The following is a 20,875-nucleotide window of genomic DNA, read 5'->3' as shown; positions in this document are numbered from 1 at the left end:
GTTTATTTTGTGATTGTTTCAGGTCATTTGTACATTTGATTAGTGTGTTTCAACTAACCTTTTTATTTTTGTATCTAGTTTTGTGGTGAGGTGTTTATTTCAGCTCTTCTAAAACGTGCACACGGTTTATTTAAATCTATTGTTTATCAGTTCTTTGATGCAAATCAATTCAACCTTAAACTAAATGACAATTACTAACCCAGTTTTTATTTAAGACAAAGTGCACAGTTGAGTGCCAAACTGATCCCCTGGTTATGAACAGATGCCGGGACCTACCAGAAGGAGAAAAGGTAGGTATCATAAAATGTCCAGCAATGGTTTAGTGACCGCCAAAAACTATTTCCTTCACTGTTCACTTGCTATTTTCAAAGGTTGTCAGTTACGACCTCAGAATACCTCACAAGTACCGTTGTATCCCTCGACTCCAATGAAAAGGACACACCATCAGATGGCTTCGTCAACAACAGGTAAATGTATTATGTGAAAAGTTGCATTAGTAAATACCCGGCTTGATAAGGAGTAATTGTGAAGTGCTCAAAGCTCCATTTTTTTTTTTCATTTAACCTTAACTAGGCAAGTCAGTTGAGAACAAATTCAAGAAGTCATCATGGCACTTTATTCCTAGTTATATATGTACACATCTCTCAATTACCTCATACCCCTCTGCACATACACTCGGTACTGTTACCCTTTTGTATATAGCAAAGTTATCATTACTCAATGTATCTATTACCTTGCTTTAGTTCATTATTCTTTGCTCTGCATTGTTATGAAGGGTCCATAAGTAAGCATTTCAATTGTCGTTTACGATGCATGATGAATAAATTTGGTGGCCGCCCGCAATTCTTGAGCAAGCCAAAAACCGAGGTTAAATGAGCGGGTGCAGTTCCCCTTTAACTCTGCCAAAAAAAAAATCTGGCTCCAATTTTCCCTTCCTTGAGAGTTGCTTACATTTGATGAAAGCTAAGTGTCAGTCTTGAATATACTTCCCTGTGTATTTGAGTGCAGAGTTCATTGATTTTAAATAGGAAGTTGCCTTGTTGTGCATGATGTAATTTTGCCAAGTCTACCTTTAGTTTGTTCAATTGCTTTTAGGACAACTTCTTAATACTAAGAAACTTTACTGCCTGAACTTTTGCAATGCAAGTAAAGTACAAAACAACAATGTACCTCTATAAAAAATAAAAAACCTCAACGGCCAGTTTTAGGTAAACCACCCGTTCACAAACATGGATGGCTCCTAAAGCCACATTAAGCAGGCAGAGGCATCAACGCATTCAGTGACTGAACACAGTATGACCATTGGTGCCAGGCATGCTGGATCCAGTATCTGCCAACCTCCTGGGCTTTTGACACACAACAGGGTCTACCGAGAATGGTGCAACAAACAAAAAAGCATCCAGTCAGCAACAGTCCTGCCCGTGGGTAAACAGGTTGATGGAGAATGGCAAGAATCGTGCAAGCTAACAGGAGGGCCACAGACATAACGTCGCATCTCGTCGATCCTAGTCACAGATGGGCTATTGCAGCAGATGCCCACTCCTATCAACTGGGCACAAAAAAAAAAAATCCTGGTTCCCATTGCACCATGCTGACGGCAGTCAAGATTTGAAGTAAACAGTATTAATCCATGGACCCATCCTGCTGGCAGTGGTGTACGAGTATGGGGAATGATTTCCTGGCACACATTAGGTCCCTTGATACCAACTGAGCAACAAACATTTGAAACCTTGTAGAACCCATGCCCAAAGAATTCAGGCTGGAGGCAAAGTGGTCTAACCCAGTACTAGATGGGTGTACCTAGTTAACTGGCAAGTGAGTGTATACAGTAGATGTAAATGCAAAATGCAGGTAAGACTCGTCACTTTTTCCCCATTCCTCTTTTCCATATTCTTGAGCCCTCATTCTCAATGTTAGCTAGAAATTAGACAACACAAAAATGTCTGCCACAAAACATGGCGAAGTGCATACGAACAAGTCAGTTTAATTTACCCTTAATACAAAAATACATGCATTTCCCTTCCTCCATTGAGTCTGTTTTGTGTTCCACAGAGTCATGGCCATAGTGACAGCACCTGGAGGGGCAATGGGGCCAGGCTGTACCTGATTCTCTACCCACCTCCTAAAGTGTGCACCTCCATCTTCCCTGTCATGGAATTAGCAATGGCGGAAACATCCCCAAGCCAATTCTTACACCAATCCAATGCTTTGAAATCCATGACCGAGTGTGCAAGTGCACACTTTGGTAGCAGAGTAGAATCTAGATGCAAGCAGTGCTGTGTTTTGACTGATAGACGGTGCTTCTACTGGGCCTGGAGCCTTCTCCTCGTCATCTGGTCCACCAGTTTGTGGTAGTCATTCAGCTTGTCCTGCAGTTTCTTGTACATCTGAGATGGAGGTGACAAGTAATGAGTGTGGTGGTGCATGTTAACTTTTAAACTGAGGACAGTCATGTCAGGTTTGATATCAGTCAGCACAGGTTGTCAAACCGATTTCAAAAACAGTTTCGAATCAACTTACTCTGGTGTTGGTCTGGGTCTCGTTAAGCGACTGGAGGAGCTGGTCGATGGATGTGTATGGGAGACACACCAACGGCGCTGTGGCTGAGAGGGGCCTCTGTACAACACACCATTACCAGAGAGAAACAATTAAAGGACAAACATTTGACTTTTCAATCCATTATATTGACATTTTAGACCCTTCTCTAGAGATAAGAATCAAGTGTGTTCAACTAAGATGGGCAAAACAACCATGCATCATAAACATGGGAAGTGACGTACACCGAGTGTACAAAACATTCGGAACACCTTCCTAATTATTGAGTCGCATCCCCTTTTGCCCTCAACAGCCTCAATTCGTTGGGGCATGGACTCTATAAGGTGTCGAAAGCGTTCCACAGGGATGCTGGTCCATATTGACGCCAATGCTTCCGACAGTTGTGTAGATGACATTTGGATGGTGGAGCATTCTTGATACACAGGAAACTGTTGAGTGTTAAAAACCCAGCAGCGTTTTAATTGACACAAACAGGTGCACCTGACACCTACCATACCGTTCTTTTGTCCTGCCCAGTCACCCACTGAATGGGACACAAATATTCCATGACTGAAGGCTTAACAAACCTTTAACCTGTCGCCTCCCCTTCATCTACACTGATTGAAGTGGATTTAACAAGTGACATTTTTTATTTTATCTTTATTTAACTCAGTTAAGAAAATTCTTATTTTCAATGACGGCCTAGGAACAGTGGGTTAACTGCCTGTTCAGGGGCAGAACGACAGATTTGTACCTTGTCAGCTCGGGGGTTTGAACTTGCAACCTTCCGGTTACAAGACCAAGCTCTAACCACTAGGCTACCCTGCCGCCCCCGACATCAAAGCTTTCACCTGGTCAGTCTCATGTAAAGAGCAGGTGTTCCTAATATTTTGTACACAGTGTATAGTGTACCTCGATGCCAAAGCACTGGTGTCCCTTGCCCAGGAGGGCATCTACATATACTCCAACACCAGCTCAGCTGCTGCTTGCAGCAGGTCGTAGTTTAGGTAGAGCCGTAACAACGCTGCAGCATCCACCCCCTAAACAAAACAAGCTTGTTTTATCATACAACTACAAAAAGGTACATTTATGGACTCTTCCATTTAATTCATATCTAGGGGTCCTTCTCAGAAAATATGTCTTGCATTTAGGGCAATATAAATACATCCACAAATACTGCGCTCTCTCACCTTGTAGGCGTTGACCAGCCAGTCAGGCAGCGGTACACCATGTGACAGCAGCTTGTTGATGACACAGCGATGGTGCTGAGCATTCTGAGTAGGATGCTTCTCCAGGTAAGTGGCCAGAAGTCGCCACGCCTCATCTGTCGCACTGGCGGAAAGTCATATTTGAAATGTTTTACATGATTTCACTTTATTTTTATTGTTCAAGTTTACATTTTTAATATTCCCAACTGCACCACAAGGTGGACAATGTGGTATTTCCTAGCCAATTTGTACCAATAAGAGTACATACATTTAACCAACCTTGACTCTTTGGTTGTGATGGTACACAGCTGATTGGCAGCCAGCCAGTTGCAGGCTTCATTCTGATTCTCCTCTCCACCGTACTGTAACTTTATACACCTGAAAATACAAACTGCAAGCATCACCACACCACTATCAACCCACAGGAAGGAAACCCCTGTATCTACATGTTAGTTCAGATAAGGCAAGACTGATTACTTTGGTGTGAACACTACGGGTTGAATACTAACTGCATGCATAAATCATACATTGTCAACGAGAGATATGCATATACATTCAAGTCACTCCATGCAGTTGACTCTGCCCTAATTGAGCCTGTTACTTGAAGGCAAGTCCCTCAAAGACTGAAGTGAGGGAGAGTTTGAAGGTCTGGCAGAGAGAGAGGGCACAGTCAAACAGTCTTGATTGGACCAGTAGGGACACCATCTCCACTGCAGAGGCGCTGCCTGCAACACCACACACACAACCGTTACATTTTTTGGTGTTCGATTAGTTGTTTCGTTTCCTTACAGGAACAATGTTCCCCCCTCTAAATGATCACATTAAGAGGTATCAAGGCAAAACATCATTGGCGATGTCTTACTAACAAGTCACTTTCCATTCACCTTTGGGAATATGTTATCAGTGTTGTTTGTACCTGCAATGGCAGCGGAGGGTGGGTGATGCTGAGCCAGGGTGAGGCGGCTACGAGCAAAGGCGTACTTCTGAAGGTCCTTAAGCTCCAAGATGTCTATCTGACCACTCACTGTAGGGACACGGATGTTAACTCAATGACACAACGACAAGGTTCCAGTTTAACAACGTTTACGCAACCGTATTAGCACAATACACGGTTGCCATTGCACTCAGGCCAGGATCATCAACTACGAGACACTGGCACACTAATAACAGAGTGATAGCCCCGTAATAACAGAAATATAGAGATACTTAACATTAACTTAACGGACAAACAATTACAATACTGTGAATTTAAAGAGCATGTTATCATACACATTTCCTACCATGTCCCAAACATAGTGGTGTGTAAAGATGGTAATGACCAAAAAAGGAACATTTATAGCAGTAAATTATAATCATCACATAGTTATCTATGCCTATCGTATCTCACCTGGACCAGTAGTAAACTCTCCATCGTAGTTCCTCTTTGGTGATGCAGCGGGCCTCTCATACACCGCTCCAGAGGTGGGTTGGACAATCCAGGCGTAGTCAGATCTGATAAGCCGTAGACAGTTGAGGGAGGCCAGGCAACAGTTGACCTGTTTCTGTAGACCCAGTCCTCACCTCCCGGCCCAGACGCATGCCGTACTCAAACATCACCCTACCCACTGGAGGACACCGATAGGGCCAAACACATCAAAATAAAAACACACAATGGAGAGTGAGTAAAAAGAAATACCGCCAGCCCCATTTCTAAACAAAGTGCTAATATCTGAGTCCCAGGCTCCTCTCACCTTCCCTGTAGTTGCGTCTGTTGATGTGGAAGGCGTAGAGCAGCTCGTAGTAGTTGTGGGACATCAGATCCACTTGCTCTGGACTCTGATGCTGGCCACCTGCAGCCAGAAAAGAAACAAGGTCCAAAACTTGATCTGATTAATCTAATAAATTTATATAATCCATAATGCGCTCTAACCAAATGTAAAGAGAATGTACAGTAGTGGCCAAAAGTTTTAATGGCAAATATTAATTTCCACAAAGTTTGCTGCTTCAGTGTCTTTAGATATTTGTCAGAAGTTACTATGGAAAACTGAAGTATAATTACAAGCATTTCATAAGTGTCAAAGGCATTTATTGACAATTACATGAAGTTGATGCAGAGTCAATATTTGCAGTGTTGACCCTTCTTTTTCAAGACCTCTGCAATCCGCCCTGGCATGCTGTCAATTATCCTGACTGATGGCAGCCCATTCTTGTATAATCAATGCTTGTAGCTTGTCCACCCGCCTCTTGAGGATTGACCACAAGTTTTCAATGGGATTAAGGTCTGGGGGGGGGGGGGGGTTTCCTGGCCATGGACCCAAAATATTGATGTTTTGTTCCCAGAGACACTTAGTTAACACTTTTGCCTTATGGCAAGGTGCTCCATCATGCTGGAAAAAGGCATTGTTCGTCACCAAACTGTTCCTGGATGGTTGGGAGAAGTTGCTCTCGGAGGATGTGTTGATACCATGCTTTATTCATGGCTGTGTTCTTAGGCAAAATTGTAAGTGAGCCCACTTCCTTGGCTGAGAAACAACCCCACACACGAATGGTCTCAGGATGTTTTACTTTTGGCATGACACAGGACTGATGATAGCGGTCACCCTGTCTTCTCCAGACAAGCTTTTTTTTCCAGATGCCTCAAACAATCGGAAAGGGGATTCAGAGAAAATGACTTTACCCCAGTCCAATCCCTGTACCTGTTGCAGAGTATCAGTCTGTCCCTGTTGTTTTTCCTGGAGAGAAGTGGCTTCTTTGCTGCCCTTCTTGACACCAGGCCATTCTCCAAAAGTCTTCGCCTCACACCTGCCTGCTGCGATTCCTGTGCAAGCTCTGTACTGGTGGTACCCTGATCCCGCAGCTGAATCAACTTTAGGAGATGGTCCTGGAGCTTGCTGGACTTTCTTGGGTGCCCTGAAGAACAATGATTCCAAGCACCACCCTCCTTTTGAATCTTCCAGTCTGTTATTCGAACTCAATCAGCATGACAGAGTGATCTTCAGCCTCGTCGTCAACACTCACCTGTGTTTACGAGAGAATCACTGACATGATGTCAGCTGGTCCTTTTGTGGCAGGGCTGAAAGGCAGTGAAAATGTTTTGGGGATTCAGTTCATTTGCATGGCAAAGAGGGACTTTGTAATTAATTGCAATTCATCTCATCACTCTTCATAACATTCTGGAGTATATGCAAATTACTATCATACAAACTGAGGCAGAAGACTTTGAAAATGAATGTGTCATTCAACTTTTGGCCACTACTGTATGTGTGTCTACCTCATCGTGCAGGTTGACGTAGGAGAACTGGACCAGGTCCTGAAGTTAAACGCTCACACAAAACCACAACAAGCTGACGCAAACAGTCTAACTGGCTGCTGGAGTCAGGGTTCTGTGTGAGGGCTTCGTAGGCTTGGCTGTTGTGTCCCAGGTCCAGGTGATGCTTGAAGATGTGAGTCCACAGGGCAGCCCGACTCCTGGGGTCATTGACGGCCTCCGTGATGGCCAGAGTGGCTAGATGGATGACCAGCACTGGCAGACCAACATCCTCCAGCAATCGCAGCACCTAACACACACTTGAGAATAAGTAAAAACACTACAAAAAAACTCATTCCACACACACACACATCCAGATTGAAAGGGTTCGTAGGGCACGAGCACCCGACTACATTTAATAAATAATCCAATAATATATTATTTAAAGAACGGGTTCCCATAGTAACCTTGTTTTAGTACTGTAGTCTCAGTGCAGCCGCAGCTTCCTCCTCGGCTCCTGTCAATCTCAGAAGAAACTCCTCCCTCTCCACCTCCGCCTCCTGGAAACACTGCAGTGTCTGGACACAACATGCCACAAATGGGGGTCAGAAAACAGCTACTGGTGCTGCTCTGTCACACCTGTGAAGCAACAACTTTCAGCCACTACACCTTCTGTACTATCGCAACAACTCTTCCCATGGTCATAATGACACGTTGAAATGCAACCGCAACCCTTAAAGTGAAACTGACTGCATTTGAGCAACATGATATCTGATTAACATGTTAATGTGAACCCCCAGGAAGCATGACACTTTTTAAAACATTTTCTGACAAGTGAGCACTTAGTATACGTAAACTTGAAAATGACCATATCTAAGGCATTTGTAAAAGTTCAATAGCAGTATAGAGTGGGAAAGCAGCCATGCGTTTGGACACTTAACTGCAGTAAATATAACATCCCTCATCCAGGACCAGCGTCTACGCAGACCGGTGCGCCATAGCCAATCGGAGCTACAGTAGGCCTTTATTTGCCACAGGCCTGCCATCATTCACAGTGAACTGGACAGTGTGTTTACAGGCAATTACAACAGTACGACTTTTGATCATTAGAACGCAGTCGCCAAAAGCCTCAAAATACACCTGCATGGATTTCTGCAAATATGTCAATACCACTTGGGAGTCCTCTTACATTTGGGAACTTTACAGTCCTACTTTACAGTCCTATTTACAGTCCTTATGAAAAGGTAAGCTCTCTCCCTCAGTTATGGACAACATAAAGACCAACAACTAATGCTAGCCAGAGAAAGATGAGCTAACATCTAACAAAGGAACATTAGATAAACCAAAACTTCAACTAGTTGGCTGTCAAAATTGCACTGAAAATTATAGGGAATTGTAGCCTTTTCGTTCTTCTGCAGCTTACCTGCTAACAACGCATGCTTGTCCCAACCAAGCACCCAAAGCTAACTGATTGTATTGTCATTCCCAGCCTTTGTTACATTCGTCCTTTTTTTAATCCAAAATATTGAGCCTTTGAAACAAACGGTGCATCCCGAATGTAGGCAGCAAACATTGTACCAGGACAGATGTGATTTACAACCTGATAGCAATAGTTTGGCTGGCTTGCAAGCTAGCTCCATATACAAATGAGAGAACGCCTTACTCTGACCATTTTACTCAACCTAACAGAGCTGGTTAGGCTGTTTACAGGTTATCCAGAGCGTTCATGACTAACTTACTTTGCCTACGTTTACTGACACCAGCCACATTCAGCAGGTGTTGATGTTCGTAAATTCATCAGTTATTCTGAACTCTGGCATACTCAGATGAGTGCTCTGAAATTGGAGTAGATAGCCAGAGTGAATTTGCGAACGCAAGAGATATGCTAACTGGATAAGTCGTTCAAATTCTTGCTAGCTAACCAAATGACACCTGCATCTCTAGCTGTGTATAGCCACCGGAAAACGAAAGTCATTCGACCCACTCCTCCAATGACATGACATCTTCCTAGCAGCTAGCTAACATTAGGCTCCGTGTTTTTAGCTTGTTGCCCATTAGCCACATTATGACCGACTTGTGATCATCACCCTTGTTAGTTTGATTGTATTGTTATTTCCAGCCTTTGTTACATTCATCTGTTTTTGTACAAAATGAGACATTGAAACACTGCATCCCTGAATGAAGGCAGCAAAACATTGTACCAGGCCAGCTGTGATTTACCTGTTGGCAATCATTTTTAAACTACCAAGAAATGTACTGGTGAATTATATACACTGAACATGTAGTGTTGGTCCCATGTTTCATGACCCGAAATAAAATCTCAGAAATGTTCCATACACACAAATTTTTTATTTTTACATTTTGTGCATAAGTGTTAACATCAATGTTAGTGAGCATTTCTCCTTTTGCCAAGACAATCCATCCACCTGACAGGTGTGGCATATCAAGAAGCTGATTAAACAGAATCTTCATTACACAGGTGCACCTTGTGCTGGGGGCAATAAAAGGCCACTAGAATGTACAGTTGTCACAACAATGCCACAGATTTCTCAAGTTCTCCACCAGAAATTTTGCCTGACAATTTAATATTAATTTCTCTACCATAAGCCGCATCCAATGTAGTTTTAGAACATTTTGCAGTACGTTGAACCGGCCTCAACTGCAGACCACGTGTAATCAAGCCAGCCCAGAACCTCCACATCTGGATTCTTTACCTGCGGGATCGTCTAAGACCAGCCAACCGGACAGCTGATAAAACAGTGCTATTTCTGTCTGTAATAAAGCCTTTTCGTGGGGACAAACTCCTGATTGGCAGGGCCTGGCTCCCAAGTGGATGGGTCTATGCCCTCCTAGGCCCACCTATGGAATGTTGAGGCAAATAAAAAAAGGTTCTTTAAAGTTTTTGACTGATATGATTGTCTGTTTGTTCCATATGTGAAAAGTTAAAAACACTGTCAGTTCCACTTTAAAAACACACACCTTCTATCCCTCTCCGTTGGCCAGGTAACATTGGCCCAGCATGAAGCGGCAGGAGCCCACGTTAACCTGACACCACGGCCCAATGAGACGCACATACTCCTGAAGGGAGAGAAAAGGAGAGCTTAAGAAAATATATTTAAAAATGCATCAGTTGGCTTTTTAATTAAATCTGCTTCAATCAATAAATACATATTTATTGTCCCAGTTAGGACATTGGTTATGCAGTCAAGGTAACAAAACATGATGCAACACAAATAGTGTGTGAGAGAGTTGAGTCCGTGGGAAGCGTCTCACCTGTAGTTGTGCGTACTGGCAGTTGCCCATCAGACACTCAGGGAACTGGAAGCTAAGGTTGTTGGGCCAGCTATAAAGATAGTGTTAAGGGCCAACCTTGACATTATTTACAGTGCACCTCATTGCAACCATCTAAGGCTAAAGTAAAATCTTTGCCTAAAGCACATCAAATGTAGCTTCGCCTCACTTTAATAGCATAGCATGTGGTGTGTAATAACCTTGCGTAAAGCATATTAACTCTCGACTAGCCTAGCCGTGTATGAGGACAGAAATAACATTGCCTAAATATCCATTTTGGGACTCGCCCACCTTAAAAATATGCGTAGATGTGTAGATAACCTTTCCTAGGGAAACATCAACTTTTGCTTAGCCAAGCACTGTCCTGTGTGTGTGGTAGGATACAGTTGCCGAGCCAGCAGGGTGACCATACGATACTGGAGACCATGTGGGGCCAGTGGAGCAGGGCTGGAGTAGATTTGGGTAATGATGGCCTTCCGCGCTACGCTCTGGTAGAACAGCTCCACCACCGTCTGGGGGCTCCAGACTAAGGGGAAAAGAAAACGGAGTTGGATACAGGGATGTGATCAGGAAAATTCAGACAAAAGTATGATATTGGTTTGGGTTATCTAGGCATATTGCAATGATGTATGAATAGAGGGCAATGTCAGAAAAGCAGGAATTCCTGATTAAAACAGGAAAACAAGTAATTGCTTAGGAGAGACGGAGGCTACACAGCACCAGACCTGATCTCTTGCTAGCCATAGCTGGAGAATCAGACAGCTCCAGGACTGACAGGTGCTGTAGGTTGGCATCTCTGGAGGTAGAACACAATGTCAACCAGGCAGAATTCACTGAATTCAATACTGTGTGTTGCGATGGAATATGTGCGTTTGTGTGCGTACATGATGTCAAGAGGCACGGTGGTGGTCAGGCTCTGGGTGATGTGTTTGAGGAGAGAAGCTGAGAGGAGCGGGGGATCAGGTCCTGTTGTAGCTGGAGCAGCTGAGACCCTCCACCCGGGAACACCTGGAGAACACACAGTTAAGTCAAAAAGAGCAGACTGACGTGTGTGTGATGTAGGGCAGGCCATATTTAGTCGACTGGTCAATTGTTTGTTGGTCGACCAAGATTCCTTCAGTCGAGCAGTAACAAAAAAAATATTTCACGGTGTACAAGACACCCGTCTGATAGACAGGCGCACTATGTGGACTAATCCATTGTGGAGGCCGTGAGGATGGCAGTCAATCACTAAGACATGCGCTATTGAAATTGTATATGGTTATATTACCTAAGACCAATGGTGCAACACTAATACAAATATTTTATAACAAATGCACTTTCTCCTGCGTTGGATAGTGGTCGCTATCCACGGTTCTGAAACATCAATGCGCTGTTGAATTGGCGCCTTTTCCTAGACCATGTTGCTGTGTGCATAATAGCAAAGTTAACCAGCATATTGGTGTTGAGAACAATGCAGCAGAGGCAGCAGTTGGAGTTAGCAGAAGAGAAAAAGCCAACTTAATTAGGTCTATAATGAACAGCTTCACTTAAATACACCTGGCTTTATAAATCATACATAAACAGAAATAAGACAGATCCTGCTTCTGTTTTGTGTTTGTTTAATAGCCTACTGATTCTGTGAGCACCAAGCCTCAGCCACTACATGTCGGTCAAACAATTTCACAAATGTGGCTGTTTTAAAATCTTTGCCATGCTGTAAAGGCTTTACACTTTTCCCCATTAGAACAGCCTCTGGTATTACTTACAATTTAGTGTTGTTTACACTTCCAAATATTTATAATAACCCTCCTTTTTCTTGATATTATTGTAATGATGACATTGCTTATTATAATGATGACCAATAGGCTTAGTATAGCAGCCTTGTATGACAACCATCGAGCTGTAGGCCAAAGAGCGCATCCTGTTTATTCTTAATACTGTAACTTAGGCATGTATTTCAATTAGTGATGCACCGATATGACATTTTCAGCCAATACCGATGTCCGATATTTCCTTGCCAAAAAAAACCCGATACCAATACTTAATATTTTAGCGGCCTTAAGTATTCTAGTACAGTTTAATAGTTAACACGGACGCAGCAGTCTAAGGCACTACAGTCTATCACATCCGGCCGTGATTGGGAGTCCCATAGGGCGGCGCACAATTAGCCCAGCGTCGTCCGGGTTTGGCTGTCATTGTAAATAAGAATTTGTTCTTAACCGACTTGCCTAGTTAAATAAAGGTTTATATTGTAAAAATTATATTGTAATCCAACAGCACCTGTTTGGCACATAATATGCATGCAGTGCTTGCTCCTTACCTTTTTCTTTACCCAGTATTTTCCACAACTAGTCATTTATTCCACACATCCGACTTTCCCTTTACCCCCTGAACAACCAGTAAAGATTCCCGTTGCGAGTTGGTTCATCACGTCCTTTGTATTCATTTTGCTGTCACATGTGTTCCGAGTTTGTTATAACCAATTTATTAATGGGATTATGATATGCTATGCTATGCTATAGGTCAGGCCCCATTGGTCCCGTACATGCAATGTATACATGTGTCAAGTAAAGAGAGCAAAGGTTGAGGGAATATGGAATGCTTTTCCTAAACAAATGAGGGATTTCGGTAACAAATTCAGTCAGAAATGGCTGTAATTATGTTGCAGCTTCAGCAACATGGACAGCGTGATAAACACTTGAAGTTTTGTAGTGTTCGCTGCAACATGGAGGAGAGAGACAATGGGTGCTAGTCACACGGTCACTCACTAATTCTTAACACAGCATAGCAAGTCTGCAATTGCGGTCTGTCTGGTCATTAATGTGTCTTAATTATTTCAAACAGTGCGCTTAGAATTAGACAAGCTCAGTGCATATAGTTGCTTTGATTAAAACACACAGGCTGTGTCTACAAAAATAAGTTGTACAATTTCGATTGGTCGAAAGAACAGTTCTCAGTCAACCAAGATTTGTTTTTGTTGGGGTCAGCCCGAGTGTGATGCGTTTGTATTTCTGTCTCAGTGTGTGTGTACTACTACTTACATTGTCTCCTAGACAGAGGTAGTATGAGCAGGTCCCTACAGAACAGGGCTCTGGTCATGGCCATCTGACAGACAACCTGACACACCACAGCTCCCGCCACACTGCTACCATACAGCTGGGACAGACTGATCCGCCATGACATGGACTGGCCTGCTGGGGGGCACACATCAGTTTAAACCAGTCCATTTTCACACAGACTGAGCTCAAACTTTCAGTTTAAGTTCCTACTCAAATAATAATAAAAACTAAACTTACCGATCAATAAATGACACCATATAGAATTATCTGGGCAAATCTGTGTTGATATACAGTACCAGTCATAAGTTTGGACACACCTACTCATTCAAGAGGTTTTATTTATTTTTACCATGTTCTACATTGTAGAATAGTGAAGACATAACATATGGAATCATGATGTAAGCAAAGTGTTAAAATATAATTTTAGATTCTTCAAAGAAGACACCCTTGACAGTTTCGCACACTTAGCATTCTCTCAACCAGCTTCACCTGTAATGCTTTTCCAACAGTCTTGAAGGAGTTCTCACATATGCTGTGCACTTGTTGGCTGTCCTCTCTTCACTGTGCGGTCCAAGTCATCCCATTTCAAATAAATCGAAAATGTACGTCACGTGTGCCGAATACAACAGGTGTAGACCTTACAGTGAAATGCTTACTTAGACTCTAACCAATAGGTAAGTAAAAGAAATAAAACAGTAAGAAGACAGGCTATATACAGTAGCAAGGCTATAAAAGTAGTGAAAAATAGTGCAAAAAAGGTATTTGGTGAATAGGTGGCGTAAAGAAATAAAAACAATAGTAAAGACAGTGAAAAACCATAGCGAGGCTACATACAGTAGCGAGGCTATAAAAGTAGTGAGGAGAAACTGGGATGAGTTAGGGAGTCCTGCAGTGCCAAAATGGCAAACAATGTCTACCTTTTTAACAAGGAGAAACAAATTCACATTGAACCACTTAAAGTGTGAATGGCTACACTTGACAAAAACCCAGTAGGTAAAGAGCTCTCTGGATCTAAAATGGCTACTATACATTCTCAGACACAGATGAATGACAGGTCTTTACCCTCAGCCACAGGTGTCTTTTCCTCTGAGAACAGGTACTCATCAAAATACAGGTACAGGTGCTCCACAGCAAAGCAGGGCACCAGGAATGACAAAGCCCAGGATCAAACAGTCACGTATTCACTGCAATCCAACAACATTATTTTAATATGAAACATGAAAAAAAGTGTTTTAAATGACCAGGTTTCCTTTGTCCCCTTTTGGGTCACATGGTCCCAAATCAACTAAACATATGCAAGAATGTAGTGTAATGTGGTCTCTCTTCCAATCTGTACCTTCAGCACACATGTGGGTTGAGCAGCAGGCCCAGTGGTGTGGCCAGACCCTCCTGGTACTGTAGACAGCAGGCATAGAACTTGGCCCAGAACTCCACCTGTACTCCTCCTGGCTGAACTCAAACTGTTACACTGCTTTGCAGCTAGAGGGGGAGAGAGTCATACATGTAGGAAACGCAGCAGAAACAAGCTGAGAAAAAAGTCAAGAAGGAGACGGTGTATGAGTAAGATGGAGAGAGAATAGGCAGAAAGCAGGGAGACTTGTCTAGCTTACCTCCTTCTCCACAGCGACCGTCACCTCTTTCTTGAGGGTCTCCCATGGGAGATCAGTGATTCGCTCTGTGCCTCTCCTGTAAATCTGAAGGGCTTTGACTATAGCAGAGGCAGTGAATCTCAGGGGGGAGAAGAGCATGTCCAGGTAGGTCTCCTGTCATAACACAATAGATAGGACAAATTATATTTTTTTCTGATGTGGGTAGGCACAAGTGACAATATGGAATAAGAGGATACTGATAAATTGCAATGATGTTTGGATAGAGGGTGATGTCATCAAATCAGGTTCTGATTAATCAGTTAATTTAATAAATTAAATTCAGATTAATTAATTCAAATCCAATTTGATATCAGTGATGAATGTTGTGTTGTCTTACCCTGGGGTCCTGGTCTGCTCCGATGTGGACCTCTTCCTCAGGGCCAGGCTGCACAAACACCTGGTTCCACTGACCTGCCGTGGAACTGTGATGTCACAATGGAGGTAAACAGAGTAGGAAATGGACAGCACTCCAAATTATATTCATTTCCCCCAGAAAACGAAATTCACAATGTTACAGAGATCATCTCTTGATATATAGGCATACAAGTTACAAGTTACACTATCCAAAGGATAATCAAAACATGTCATACTCACTGTTCAAAGTTTATGTATTTCACCACGGTTTGTTTGGTATCGTCCAGCCACAGGCCCCAGATGTCCGTAGAAGTGAGAGCAAAGTCCACCAGTGTCTCCTAATCACACCAGGCCACACAGGAGAGGAGTCAGGCTGACAAAACATTATTTTACTGATGATACTTTCCACACAATATCAAAATTCCAGACCCATTCCAAACCGACAAACATTCTTCCGCAAAGACAACCCCTACCCCACTCTCTCACACACCCTCCACACCTCTCCTTCAGTTACCTGTGTGGCGAACAGTGAGGAGATGTGGTCCAGGCTGTAGCAGTTGTTGTCTGTGGCCACCGGCTGCAGCACAGTGAACTGTCCCCTGGAAGGTACGGCCAGGTAGATGGCCAGACACAGCCCCATGGAGGAGAAGGCTAGCCGCAGCCGATGGCCCCGTCCTGGGGAACGCTTCACCCCCCGGCATGCTGGCATGCATTTCAATATGTCAGCCTCCAGACATGCCTGGTCCTGTAGGGTGAGGGAGGAAACAGCTTGTTAGATTTTTAAAATTACTTATTTTGTTGATATCCAGGTTAATTTTCCTCATATTTTAATCAATTAGGCCTACTTTTAGATCCAAATGAAAAAGGATATAAAGTTGCAATCCATTGGGGTGAAACTGCTCTGTCCATTTGCGATATTACAACAGAGACGTCGCTTTAACAAAAAATAACACTTATTCCCTCAGCAATCATTGCACATGGGATAGAACGGCAGAGTATGTATGTACTACCATTTATTTTGTTCTACGTTTCTTGGGGAGACCAGTGGCACTGATTCACAGATCTCAGCTTTAACAGGATGTTTATTTTATTTAACTTGGCAAGTCAATTAAGGCAAATTCCTATTTACAATGACGGCCTACCCCGGCCAAAGCTTAACACCGGACAACCCTACGGGACTCCCTATCATGGCCGGTTGTAATACAGCTTGGAATCGAACCAGGGTCTTTAGTGATGCCTCTAGCACTGAGATTAATTGCCTTAGACCGCTACGCCACTCAGGACCCCAAAATGTCATGCTTCTGACCACAGAATTCAATAGAACAATCTCTCGATGGGACTGACCCTATAGGACCACACAGTTTATGGTCCTGACACAGAGCCAAGATGAAGGTGTCGTCCTCCAGTTCCCTAACTGCCAGACTCAGGGCCAGGTCCCCAGGGCCCTGCTCACCTCTGGACAGGACACACACGGAGGGTTACACATACACACAAACAAAAAAAACAGGGTCGGTTTACACAATGGGGCGATTACACGGACCACGTCAGTTGGCATCCAGCCAGCCAGTCTCTGCATCACAGAGCTCGTCTTCAGCTCCAGAATGGTCAAGCTGGCCTGTGTGTCGTGTGGGGGCAGTGTGATGACCAGGATACCCCCTGCAGGTGATGCAAGGGCGTAATGGGCCTCTCCTTGGTGGCTGAGCCAGGCTGCTGAGGCAGTGGGGCCTACTGTCTGGCCCACAGGGCTGGGGATGACTCCGCTGTGGGCCGGGTCCTGCAGACTCATTTTCCCCACGTCTGCAAATATGGACTGCATCTGGAGCTCTGTCACCTGCTCCTGTAGGAGAGAGGTAAGAGAGAAAAAAACTATATTTGTATACAGCACAGTGTGCTGGGAAAAGGTTGTTGCTCTGTCTGCCAGAAAAGTAAGAACATTGATTACGTCAACCAATTAAAAACAGAATGTTTCACACAATTTCTCCCCACTCCACTCCGTCGGACATACGATTCATGCATTTTGGTTTAGAAGCACCCTAAAGAGAGACTTACACTGCAGTATGGGGTGTGGCAGCACCAACCGGTGCACAGTCTGGTTGGTGACGATGAGGATGGTGACATTGTTCAGGGTCTCCTGGATGTGTACACCTCCGGGCAGCAGAGGGCAGTGTGTGATCTTGAGTTTAACAACACTGTTCAGTAGGTTGGTGTCCAGAGACTGCTCCACCAGCTGCACTGTGTCCCCGGAGGTGGACCTGGAGAGAAGACGTAGATGAGACAGCAAGTCAAAGCCAGATGGCTTTGGAATGTGCTGGGTGGATGGGAGGAAGTCACAGGATTGCTATAGGGGATACGGGTGTACATCTGTGGATTAAGCAAATGAGGGGGTTGAGGTCAGGTCAGATCCCCTTAAGGGAGAAATTATGGATATTACCCTCTTCCTGTCAAACCATATTTGATGTAAGGATTGAGGAGGAGGGCCTATATTGGAGTATGTACACTTGTGTTGGTGGAAACATGTTTTGTCTAATGCAGCTGTATTGATCCTCTGGGAAGAATAAACTTGGTTAAGCTTTCATAATGTCTGTTGAGTGTTTTACTCAGCATTAGAACCTAATAGTACCTAGTGATGTTACGTTTGATACCGTCGAAATCGCTAAGCAGTTTACTTCGAAGCAGTGGTCCCTCAAGACTAGTCTAGGTGGAGTGGAAACACGCGTGCAAGCAGTTGATCCTGACATCACTTGGGTACACTGCAGCATCCACAGAGAGGCTCTTGCTGCCAAGGGAATGCCTGACAGGGTCTTTAACTTTGTTAAAGCAAGGCCCCTGAACTCAAGTGTTTTCTGCACTATGCAAAGATATGGGCATCGACCATGTAACGCTTTCACAACATACAGAAGTGCACTGGTTATCAAGGGGCAAAGTATTGACATTTTTTTTTAAATTGAGAGACGAGCTTAAAGTTTACTTTAGACAGACAGAGATCATGAGCAAATTGTTCAGCATGCTTTCAAAAAAATCTGGAGGGACAGGATGCTACCCTAAACATAACATTCACTCCAAATTGAAACCTACAACCTGATTTTTGAATGGAATTTACTTGGAATGCTTCCTACACTCAAGGATTATTATTCCCAAACTAATAATTACACCAACAGTTGTTGCCTTCTCACCAAGCTGCTTGCCTATTGTCCTGTAGGCCATCCCAGCCTTGTGCAGGTCTACATTTTAACCCTGATGTCCTTACACAGCTCTCTGGTCTTGGCCACTGTGGAGAGGTTGGCGTCTGTTTGATTGAGTGTGTGGACAGGTGTCTTTTATACACGAAACAAGTTCAAACAGGTGCAGTTAATACAGGTAATGAGTAGGGAACAGGAGGGCTTCTTAAAGACAAACTAACAGGTCTCTGAGAGACGGAATTCTTACTGGTTGGTAGGTGATCAAATACTTATGTCATGCAATAAATGCAAATGAATTACTTAAAAATCATACAATGTGATTTTCTGGATATTTGTTTTAGATTCCGTCTCTCACAGTTGAAGTGTACCTATGATAAACATTAAAGACCTCTACATGCTTTGTCAGTAGGAAAACCTGCAAAATCGGCAGTGTATCAAATACTTGTTCTCCCCACTGTGTGTGTGTGTATATATATATATATATATATATATATATAATTATAGTCCCATTAATCAGTATCGGACTTTTTTGGTCCTCCAATAATTGTTATCGGTGTTGAAAAATCAGAATCGGTCGACCTCTAGTCTCCATTGTATGATTTTTTTTGTGTGCAAATTAACTTGAGTTGACAATGTCATATGTGATATAGCGAAGCACCTGAGTGAGTTGGGTGCACAATTACGCAGGTACCCGAAACAGATGACACAAACAACTGGATTTGTCATCCCTTTCCTGCCCTGCCTCCAGTCCACTTACCGATATCTGAACAAGTGAGCCTCATCGAAATTGCAACAAGTGGTTCTGTGAAAATTGAATTTAATCAGAAGCCACTGCCAGATTTCTGGATTGGGCTATGCTCAGAGTATCCTGCCTTGGCAAATCGCGCTGTTAAGACACTGATGCCCTTGCAACCATGTACCTATGTGAGAGTGGATTCTCGGCCCTCACAAGCATGAAAACTAAATACAGGCACAGACTGTATAAAATTATTTAAAACAGACTCTCTCCAGTACAACCCAACATTGCAGAGTAATGTGCATCCTTTCAAGCACACCCTTCTCATTAACCAGTGGTGAGTTATTCACAATTAACAAATAAGATTTTATATGTAAGATGGTTAAATAAAGAGCAAAATGATTGATTATATTATTTGTGCCCTGGTCCTATAGGAGCTCTGTCACTTCCCACGAGCCAGGTTGTGACAAAAACTCACTCATTCTTATGTTTAATAAATGTATCGTATAGTGTGTGTGGCAGGCTTACACTCTCAAATTAGTCTTTTTTGTCTGACCCTGGTGCAGCTGAAGGTTGATTGTTTGAAGGGGTACGGGACTATAAAAAGTTTGGGAACCACTGTTGTAGACGATTCTGTGCTTCCAACTTTGTAGCAACAGTTTGGGGAATGCCCTTCCCTGTGCACAAAGTGAGGTCCATACAGAAATGGATTGTCTAGATCGGTGTGGAAGAACTTGCCTGGCCTGCAGAGCCCTGACCTCAACCCCATCGAACACCTTTGGGATGTATTGGTTACACCGACTGCGAGCCAGGCCGAATCGCCCAACATCAGTGCCCGACCTCACTAATCCTCGCGGCTGTATGGAAGCAAGTCACCACAGTAATGCTCCACATATAGTGGAAAGCCTAATCTGTCGTTCTGCCCCTGAACAAGGCAGTTAAGACTGTTCCTAGGCTGTCAGTGAAAATAAGAATTTGTTCTTAACTGACTTGCCTAGTTAAATAAAGGTTAAAAAAACTCACCAGTGTATGAATCTGTTGCTAGTGATGGACAGGAGTTTTCCACTTCCCTCATAGTGAAAGCCTCCTGTGCTGTCTGGGTATATCACACTGCCAGGAAGAGCATTCAGACCTGTCGAGAAACCACACATGACAGTCTCAAACTGTTTAGGTCTGACCGGTGGTTGACCACTTGTTAGGTTTGCACCATCACAACCCTCTCTTTGCCCGATAACTAAAAGACAGCTGTCAATAAACGAGGAAAACCCGACTGTGGAAAGCTGCTAACAAACAACTCCTGCACCAGGATACCGATACTTGAGAATGATTTTGGCTAAAGTGGCGTACAGTACGGTTGGCTAACTTTGGTTTAGGTTGGCGCTCGGAGGTAACAAATGCACCTGCAAAGGATACAGTTATCATACTAACTAGCAATATAGCTTGTTGGCCACATGACAGCTACATGATGTCAATAGTTAGCATGCATGGTGGGTCACTCATGACCATATTCTATACACAGTTTCTCTTCCTCATTTTAAAACTGTATTAGCTGGCTTCTCCAGAGAGAACCTCTCTGGCTCTTATAAAACACAAGACCAATTAATTTAGCTACAGTAAAATAAGAAAAATAATACTAGGTGTAGTTAGTATTATGAT

At 43.4% G+C, this 20,875-nt stretch overlaps 1 pseudogene; it reads right to left on the bottom strand.

Annotated features, from left to right (window-relative positions):
• Positions 1 to 2,254: 2,254 nt before the first annotated feature.
• On the bottom strand, positions 2,255 to 20,641 carry LOC135508778 (nuclear pore complex protein Nup160-like; annotated as a pseudogene).
• Between the last annotated feature and the right edge of the window lie 234 nt (positions 20,642 to 20,875).

Source organism: Oncorhynchus masou, chromosome 22, assembly GCF_036934945.1.
Source record: "Oncorhynchus masou masou isolate Uvic2021 chromosome 22, UVic_Omas_1.1, whole genome shotgun sequence".
Lineage (NCBI taxonomy): Eukaryota > Metazoa > Chordata > Actinopteri > Salmoniformes > Salmonidae > Oncorhynchus > Oncorhynchus masou.
Note: the sequence above shows the minus strand (reverse complement) of the source record. Positions and strands in the feature narration are given on the sequence as shown.